Source organism: Callorhinchus milii, unplaced genomic scaffold (assembly GCF_018977255.1).
Source record: "Callorhinchus milii isolate IMCB2004 unplaced genomic scaffold, IMCB_Cmil_1.0 Scaffold1, whole genome shotgun sequence".
NCBI classification, from domain to species: Eukaryota; Metazoa; Chordata; class Chondrichthyes; order Chimaeriformes; family Callorhinchidae; genus Callorhinchus; species Callorhinchus milii.
Window position 1 is genome coordinate 52,663,359 of NW_024704742.1, and position 10,210 is coordinate 52,673,568.

Genomic DNA, 10,210 nt, shown 5'->3' on the forward strand with positions numbered 1-10,210 from the left:
GAATATGAAACAGGCCTGTGTTTGCTGAGCAGAGGGAGCAGCCAGGCAATAAGGTCACAGGAAGTCACAGAGGTAAGTGGGGCAATGCCATAGAGGCATTTGAAAGTGATGACAAGAATCTTGAATTGGATCCGATGGGGCATGGAGATCCATTGGAGCCAACCGATCATGGAAGGACTGGGCCCACAGAGCCAAGTGTGAAAGAAGGCATGGGCTGTAGAGCTGTAGAGAGAGGAACTGGGTCTTTGGCAAGCAGGGTATTAGAGGAATCAAGCCTGGAGGTGGTGGAGGCTTACATGAGGGTCTCAGCAATCTGTGGTAGAGACAGTCAGAGAGATGGGTGATGTTGTGGAGGTGAGAGCTTACAGAGTGAGTGCGAATTTGGATGTAGGTTTTGAAAGATAGTTGGATGTCGAACAAGATACCAACTGGCTCCATATGAAGTGAACATCCATGCAGATCGATATGGCCAGCACCTTAGGTGAGAAGATATTGACAGAAGCCAAGTTTGAAAGTTTCAGTCTTGCTGACGTTCAGAAAGTTAGGAGCTCATCAAAAACTATTCAGCCAGCAGTGATCCAGAGATCAATAATAATATAATAATCCTTGCATTTGATATATCGCCTTATCATGTAGTCGAAACATCTCAAAGCGCTTCACAGAATATACTGTAGAGTGGATTAACTATGTATTTTATGGAATCAAGTGTAAGGGAGAGAGATAGATTTGAGTATAACTTCACATGATTATGTGAGGATTTAAAAATCCATATCTTTTCTGTTACCTGCATTTGTTTTGTCCTGAATGATCCTCGCAGTCTTGCGATCTCCAAGATTATCGATGCGAAATAAATGATTTTTTGTTTGGTAAAAAAAAACGACAAACTTGTTTAGCTTTGAAGCCCTTTTTCGAGAGACAGTGGAATTTTTCAAAAGTATGAAAACCGGGACAATATCAGTTTAGCCAGGCTAAAAATTAAAAGATATATTTCCTCACGTCATGCGGAGGTGATCGAGCAACTGCCAAACAACTGTAAGTTAGTGCAATGACAATGGCGTATTCCCGACACAGAATGGACCGAGTGAAACAATCTGAATTTAAATCCACACTTGTTTGTTGAGGTCATAATGTAAAGTGATGACAAGGTTATGGTTTTGACCACAAAACAATCCCGTGAATCCCACCACATCAGGGGCTAATATATCCGGACGTTAGAATAATCTTTGCATTTGATGTAGTGCCTAATCACATCTTAAAGCACTTCACGGGATTTTACTGTGAAATACGGCGACTGTGTATTTGTAGGCAATCTTATATATAATAAGAAACAGCCTGTGGTATGTGAGAATTAAACAGGCAGCAATACAAGTGAGTAATGAGGCCATGATAGTAAAATTAGCACATTTTGACTGATTGACTGAAATCAACAACAACAACAACAACAACAACAATCAATGTCTGAAAGATAAAGCGACAGATTAGCATTTAAAGACAAGTTAACATTTAGGATGCGATCACATTAGAATTACACTTGTATTGCAATGCAAACACTGAAATGCCTCATCTGTCTGCTGTGCATTTCCAGCATGTTCTCTCATTAGTTAAGCAGTTTTCACAGATTTTCTTTTCATCTTCACAATATTTTCAATACTGGTCCTTCATGAGTGTGAATGATCTCTTCCTCTAGAACGCTATTGGTCTGGTTAACATATCAAACTCTTTCTCACCAGTGAAAAACCTCCACCAATGCAATGTATTCTGCAGGATATTTGACCTTTTCCAGGGGTAATAATCCTTTCAAAAAATCAATTAATAATAACAACAACAACAACTTGGATTTATACAGCGCCCTCCATGCCGGACGGCATCTCAGAGCGCTTTAAAGTTTAGGATCCCGGGGCCGAGCCAGGGGGAGGGGTGGGAAGGTGATCAAAGGCGTGCTCGAAAAGAAAGGTCTTCAGCGGAGACCTGAAAATGGGAAGGGAGGGAGCGAGATGAAGGGAGTGAGGAACAACAACAACAACAATAAGAAGATTCCATTTATAAAGCGCCTTTTACGTCAGGAGGACGTCCCAAGGCGCTGCACAGTTGGGTCATGACCCGAGCAGGGGGGAAATGGTCAGGGTGAGGGGAGGGGAGGGAGCAAGGAGGGGGGAAATGGTCAGGGTGAGGGGAGGGAAGGGAGGGAGCAAGAAGGGGGAAGAGAGTCGAGAGGGGAGCTGAAGGCTCGGTCAAAGAGAAAGGTTTTGAGACCGGCCTTGAAGGAGGAAAGGGAGGAAGCAAGGCGAAGGCACTGGGGGATAGAGTTCCAGAGCCTCGGGGCTGAGAGGCTGAAGGCCTGACCACCAATGGTAGGGCGATTGGGGCAGTTCCAGAGCCTCGGGGTGTAGTGGCTGAAGGCACGGCCGCCAAGGGTGGAGCGGAGGACTCAAGGGGACAAGGAGGAGACCAGACCACTTTACTGTGGTCTGTGAAGTGCTTTGAGACATCTCGAATATCTGATAAACCGCTATATCAAATGCAAGGATTATTATTATTATTACTTTAATTTATATTAATGTTTCATATTTTATATTGATCCCTTGGTACTATTTGAAAGGAGAAAGCAGTGTCCTGACCGACAATTGCCCAGTGAAGTGATCATTCACTTTATGACTGTTTGTGGGATATTGTGATGTGCATATTAGCTGCTGTATTTGCCTATGAAATATAGTCACTACTTTTTACAGTAAATCCTATGAAGCAATTTGAAACATCCTCCTGAAGTGAAAGGCATTATGTCAAATGCAAGGATTATTATTATTATTTCCAGTGGTCCAGGGGTTGATCCATAAATGAAAGATAAAATCACAAGTATATTTACAAGCATATAATCTCCTGTAGCTTCGCAGTTAGAGCACTCACTTCGCAAGCGAGAGGACCTGGATTCGATTCCCGGGCAGGGCAAAACATTGGGCAAGTTTCCTTGCTCCACACCCTCTATTTACCTAGCAGAAAATAGGAACCCTGGTTGTTAGTTGATTGGTGGATCGCTTTTCAGGGGTTAATAATTGCTTAAGAAAAACAAAATAAATAATAATTTGTTCTTTCAATCCACGACTGTAAGACCCTGCTGTGCGCATTTTGCCCACAAACTATACAGTCAATTCACTTTACAGTATATTCTATGAAGCGCTTTGAGATGTCTCGAAGACATGGTAAAGCTCTATTTCAGAGGCAAGGATTATTATTACTATCTTTCTCTCAAAGTGTGCAATTTCTGCTATTGTTTGTTTCTGCACAGTGTGGCATCCAGTTTACGGTAATAAAATGAAAATAAATGTTAAATGAGCACAGAGATACAGGAGAAAGAAGTTACATATTATCACTCCTTAACACATAAAATGTCACAGAGTGCTTCAAAGATAATTACTGTCAAATGGAGTTACTTTTCATAGCCATCTACTGAATACACTCACAATCGCTTGATACTTCCAGTCATTAAGGTACATTTGCTGTTTCCAGCATTGAAATCAATCATTAAGGACACAAACTGCATATCAAATTAACATAGGTAACCTTGCAGACATTAATTAATTGGCTTATTATAAATCTTTGCACAATCGCTATTAATGGAACATGATCAACAACATTCTGAAATGATATTGGCCCATGGATAGGTTGGCTGTTACTTTGTTATCCAGACCAACTCACGTCTTCAGCTAAAACAATGGGCCATCAAAAGGGGGAATTAAATATGCTTAACAAAGTTTTCATTGCACCCTAAGAAAATTGGGTCAATGCCATTCCTAAGTGTTGTTAGCAAGAAATGATGATGGTATCAACAATACAGTATGAGTCAAAACCTATGGAAAAGTTTGAAAATATGCTGCAGAATAGAGAATTCAAATGGTAAGTAAGTGAACAGCAAATTCTGAAAGGCTGCAGGCTTGACAGACATTTTCTTTGGGACCAGCTGGGTGTCTGACCCATCACCATGCTTAAGCATCCAAACCAGATTAAGAATTCCACATACTCCACTTTCACATGGAAATTCTCCTGTTTGGAATGCAATGTGCACTCTCTCCCCAGAGAGACACATCCTGCTCACCTAATAACAGAGTGTATTGGGTACAGATTGGCAAGAATCAAGGCATGGGGACCCCAGAGTTTATGTTGGGGCACTGCTGGAGTTTAACCAGCTAAAACCATTATTGAAAGCACTGTCTGGCAAGCACTGCTTATCCAGCTAGGACCACCCTGCTCATTAGGGCCTCGGCTTGCAAAGTTAACAGGGGGGGAGTGGGAAATATCCTTGCCCCAACGACGAGTCTGCCCCTCTAGTTCAACAACAACAATATGATTGCATTTATAGAGCGCCTTTCATGTCGGGAGGACGTCCCAAGGCGCTGGACAGTTGGATCGGGACCCGAGCAGGGGGGAAATGGTCAGGGTGAGGGAAGGGAAGGGAGGGAGCGAGGAAGAGGTAGAGTCGAGAGGGAGCTGAAGGCACGGTTGAAGAGAAAGCCCCACGTCAAGACTTTGAGTTCAGTATCTAGGCTGACATTAGATTGCACTGGGGGTCTGCTGCATTGTTCAGCTCCAAAGAGACCCTGCTTACCTACCCCCAAGGAGGATGTTGCCATGACAGCTTGGTGGGGGAGATTTGTGCCCAGCAAATTTCCAAAAACAGCCATGAAGTGAATAAACCAATTTTATTTGGAGGCCAGGACAATGGGAAAAATCCCCTTCTCTTTTTAAGCAGTGCCATGAGATCTTTAACTTCCACCTGAATGGGCAGATTGGGACTCATTCAAAGGATGGCACCTTCAACAATGCAGCAGACCCCCAATGCAATCTAATGCCAGCCTAGATACTGAACTCAAAGTCTTGACATGGGACTTGAACACACAGACATTTGATTCAGAAGCGAGAGTGTTACCAGCTGAGACAGGCGGGTAGCTTAGTGAGGACCGGAATATTGTGTTGCATTATACAAGGACAATTTGTCCTTTGAAGCTATTTCCAGAAAATATGACGCTGATTGTACATGTCTGCATTGGAGTTCAATTTGGTGAGATTGTCAAAGGAATTGTAAAGGAGGAAGCTTCTTTACATTTAGTTTTCTTCGGCTGCAATCTGACTTCAGATGATTTAGCAATGAGATTAGTATCTGAGTCTAGCTCAGGTGGATTACAACAGAGATTTGGATGAAGAAGGCCCTTAGGCCCATTTGATCTTATCCTTCCAGAATACAGCCCCTAGTATTCTCCCATCACAGGCTGAAGTTGTTTTGTATACAAGTCCAACATCTTGGCCTCAAACTACCTCTCTGGTAATCCTTTCTAATTGTTAATTACCCTCTGGGTAAAGAAATACTTCCTGATATTAGTCTTGAAATTTCACTTTGCAGCCCTAAACTTGTATTGTTTTCTTCAGTCTCACGTGTACAAAAGTATTGTTTTGAGTTTACTTTTTCAACCGTATTTAGATTTATCTATAAGATCCACTCTCAGGTGTCTTTTTTAAAACAAGACTGAAGAACCCTAGCTTCTTAATACAATCATTGCTCATAACCTGGGCCAATAGTAACGTGCCCAAAATGATGAATTTACGGAAAATTGTGGGGGGTGGGTGGGGTTGTCAAATTTTGCAGAAAATGGCGGGGAGTTGATTGGTGCTTTTGAGGTACATTTTACTGCCAATCTACATTTTTTCACTTAACTAATAAAAACTAAACATGAGTAAATAGCACGTATTAGATTGTTGCAAAAAAATATTAATTGCTTCTTTGATAAAAACTGGGTGGCCATTTTGGGGGGTTTGGGAAGGGGGGGCGAGGCTACAGGAGCTCTCAGGGCTCAGCACCGGGCACAGACCCAGAGAGAGAGACACACACACTGAGACACACAGACCAGAGGGAGTGACACACACACAGACACAGAGGGAGACACCACACCCAGAGACACAGAGAGAGACACACACTCAGAAACACAAAGAAACACACACTCAGAGACACAGAGAAACACACACTCAGAGACACAGAGAAACACGCACTCAGAGACACAGAGAAACACACACTCGGAGACACAGAGAAACACACACTCAGAGACACAGAGAGAGACGCACACACTCAGAGACACAGAGAGAGACGCACACTCAGAAACACAGAGAAACACACACTCAGAGACACAGAGAAACACACACTCAGAGACACAGAGAAACACGCACTCAGAGACACAGAGAAACACACACTCAGAGACACAGAGAAACATGCACTCAGACACACAGAGAAACACACACTCAGAGACACAGAGAGAGACGCACACACTCAGAGACACAGAGAGAGACGCACACACTCAGAAACAGTGAGACACAGAGAGATGCACATTCACAGAGACACTCACAAACACATAGAGACACACACAGGCACGACCATAAACACACAGAGGAGAGGGAGACACAGACATACCTACACAGATACTCACAAATGCATACAGAGAGACATACACACAGACAATCATACACACTGTAAACGTTTTTACAAGTGGTTGGTAAACACTGAGACGCCAGAGTCCTTGATACAATTTTAATATTTTATTAGCACAACTTTAGTACAGTAAGTCAACCCGAGTTTCACACGTAAGTACAGGTAAGTACAGGTATACACCAATAGGATAGTCACCTTCGTATTTTATGGACCAAGGAGTACGTTAGTAGCACACACGTGTTAATATTGTCGTTATACTTTGCTCGTAAAAATAACTCAATAATTTGATGACTAATATAATTTGTGACACAACAGAAAATAATCAATAATTTGTGACGCAACAACAGATAATTAATGGCTTGACTAACCCCTAAGTCCCCTAATGAAACCATACTACCCGTTGAACAGCAGTGGCCAACTGGTGTCTCGCTTCCTTTCTCGTTCTCCTCCGAAAGGTGGATTCTTGGTTCGGGAGGCTGGCGATCCTCACAACGTGGGCTGCGTGCCTCTCCCCACCTGGTATCGACTGATACCGGTTACCAGATGATCTGGTCTGCCTGCTCCTTTACTCTCTCTCTCTCTTTCGAAGGACTGACTTGCCGGATGTTCTGCTTGCTCTTGTTCTCTCTCTCTCACTGTCGAAGTATTGACTTGACGGACGATCAAAAAGTTTGTCTTTTCGCTAACAGTCTGCCATTCCCAATCTTGAGTTTCTTTGGTTTTGGTCAGAGAGGTCAAACCTTCGCAGGGTGACCACAGAGCTCCTTCTCTGTTCTCTCCCTGATCCAAGACAATTTCACTCAGATTTTGTTCCTATTCTTTTACTCTCTAGCAGCGTTTGAACAATGACGAGATCTTTCCTGGTCATTGTCCTGCATCCCCTAACTCTTGACCCTTGCTCTCGTGATTTAATTAACCCGTTCAGAAATGCTCTTAACTCAACATTCCTGGCTCTTCCTTTCTGACCTTCCCTCTCCTCCTTCACTTAGCAGTTTTCTAAAGAACGTGTTGACTCTTACAGTCACATCACCCGTTACCTTCCTTCCGGTCTGCTCATCTTAACCTGCACATGGTGTTCACTGTATCGGTACCCTTCAGTGATGGGTTCTCACGCATTCCTTTGCCCCTTGTGACTCTTCTCCGGGCTCCTAATCTCCTCGTCCCAGTCTCACTGTCTTGGCCTTGAAACTGATTTCTGACATGATTCTTTGTCCTGGAAAATGTAACTTTGTCTAACTTCTTTGATAGCTCTAAGCCAGTTTGTACCAGCCTGCTGACCGCTAGGTTCCATTTTACTGCTTACTTCAGGGGTTTCATAGGTCATTCAATTGCCCATTTTTCTTATTAAACGACAGCAAGTACATTACCCATAATCATACGAATTAACGCTTATAATCATAATCATAGATAATGACATAATCATTCATAACTAATCATTATTTACAACACTCACACAGAAAATCATACACACACACAATCATTCACACTCACACCAACCATACACACTCACACACAGGCAATCAGGAGTCAGGAGCAGAGGAAGGAGAGAGATGAAATACCAAGCAACCAGCGGGAAAATTAAAAAGTCACAATGAAAACATTCTGAAAGAGTAAACTAACAACTAACACTAACTACTAACTAACAGTAAACTAACGCTAACTACTAACTAACAACACTAAAAATAAAATAAATTAAAAAAATTAATTAAGAATTTCACTTTTAAAAAATAATAATAATTAATTAAATAAAACTTTAATTCACAGTGGGGATGGGAGAGGTGGCAATGGAGTGGCAGGTGTTGTGTGAGGACAGTGGGGGTGGGAGAGGTGGCAATGGTGTGGCAGGTGTTGCGTGAGGACTGTAACATGTGGCAGTTGCTGGAGGGCAGTCTGAGCCCGGGCGGCCACACCTGCAGCAAATGTCTGCAACTGAGGCAGCTCCAGCTCAGGGTGTCTGAGCTGGAATCCGAGGTGCAGACATTGCGCAGCATCAGGGACAGTGAGTGTTTCCTGGAGAGTTTCATCCTTGAGCCAGTCACTCCCCTGAGGCTCAGGGAATGTATAGATAATAGTATCAGTCAAGGAGAGGATAGGGTGTCTGACAGGCAGGAAGTTAAGGGAACACCAAAAGAGTGGTAGTGAAGCCTCAGGCTATAACCTTGGCCAACAGGTACGAGATCCTTGTAACCTGTGTAGACAAGGAAGCCTGTGAGGAAGAAGGAAAACGTGATTCCAATATTAGGGGAAATGAACAGAAAGTTGTAGTCACTGGGGACGAGACTATCAGACGGACAGATACACTTATCTGCAGCCGCAACCAGGAGACCTGAAGGCTCTGTTGCCTTCTTGGGGCCGGCGGGAAGGACGTCTCGGCGGGGCTGGAGGAGAATCTAAAACATGAGGGCGAGGATCCATTGGTGGTACTTCACATACGTACCAATGACATAGGTAGGGTTAGTAGTGGTGATTTGAGGAGGAAGTTCAAGGAGCTGGGAACTAAATTAAAACGAAAAACATCAAAGGTAGTGATATCAGGATTGCTGCCTTTGACATGTGCAAATTGATACAGGAATGAGCAAATTAGAGAGTTAAATGCATGGCTGAGGGAGTGGTGTGGAATACAGGGGTTTCATTTTATGGGCCACTGGCACCAGTATTGGGGAAAAGGGGATCTATTTCAAAAAGATGGGCTCCACTTAAATCGGGCTGGGACAAATGTCCTAGCAAACCGAATACACAGGGAGGTAAATAAAGCTTTAAACTAGTAAAGGTGGGGTGGGGGGGAGGGGGGCATACAATTAGAAATAATCGCAAGCCAGCAATATTAAGAAAACTAAAGGTGGCAGAACAGAATAGCGAGAGAGATAAACAGAATAGGTCAAAGAGGGGTAAGAAGCTCAGTAAAGAAGATAGGGCATCAGAGAGTAGGGGAAATGGTAAGAAATTAAAATCGCTATATCTGAATGCACGAAGCATTCGGAATAAGATAGATGAATTAAAGGCACAGATAGATACAAACAGGTATGATCTAGTAGCCATTACTGAGACATGGTTAGGTTGAGAGTTACATATTCCGGGGTTTTCAGCTTATGGGAAGGATAGACTGTGGAAAACGAGGTGGGGGGGTGGGTGGTAGCCTTGTTAATAAAGGATGGAATAAAAACAGTAGAGAGGAAGGATTTCAAATCAGATAATCAGGATGTAGAGACGGTATGGGTAGAATTACGAAATAACAAAGGGCAGAAAACATTAGTGGGAGTAGTTTATAGACCTCCTAACAGTGATCACAGCATAGCACAGGGTATTAATCAAGAAATTAGAGGAGAGTGTAGCAAAGGTAATGCAGTAATAGTGGGTGATTTCAATCTTCATATAGATTGGGAAAACCAAATCGGCAAAAGTAGGGTACAGGAGGAGTTTATAGAATGTATGAGAGATAGCTTTCTGGAGCAGTATGCTGAGGAACCAACTAGGGGAAAGGCCATCCTAGACCTTGGTTTGTGTAACGAAACAGGGCTAGTTGGTAATACAAATATTAAGGGTCCTCTAGGACATGATAGAATTTAGTATTAAGTTAAGAGAGCGATGTAGTCAAATCCGAAGCAAGGATCTTAAATTTAAATAAAGCTAACTTTGCAGGTATGATGGAAAAATTAGTTAAAATAGACTGAGGAATTAGATGAATGGATATGACAATAGACCAACAATGGCAAACAAGGATGTAGTGCATAATTCTCAGCG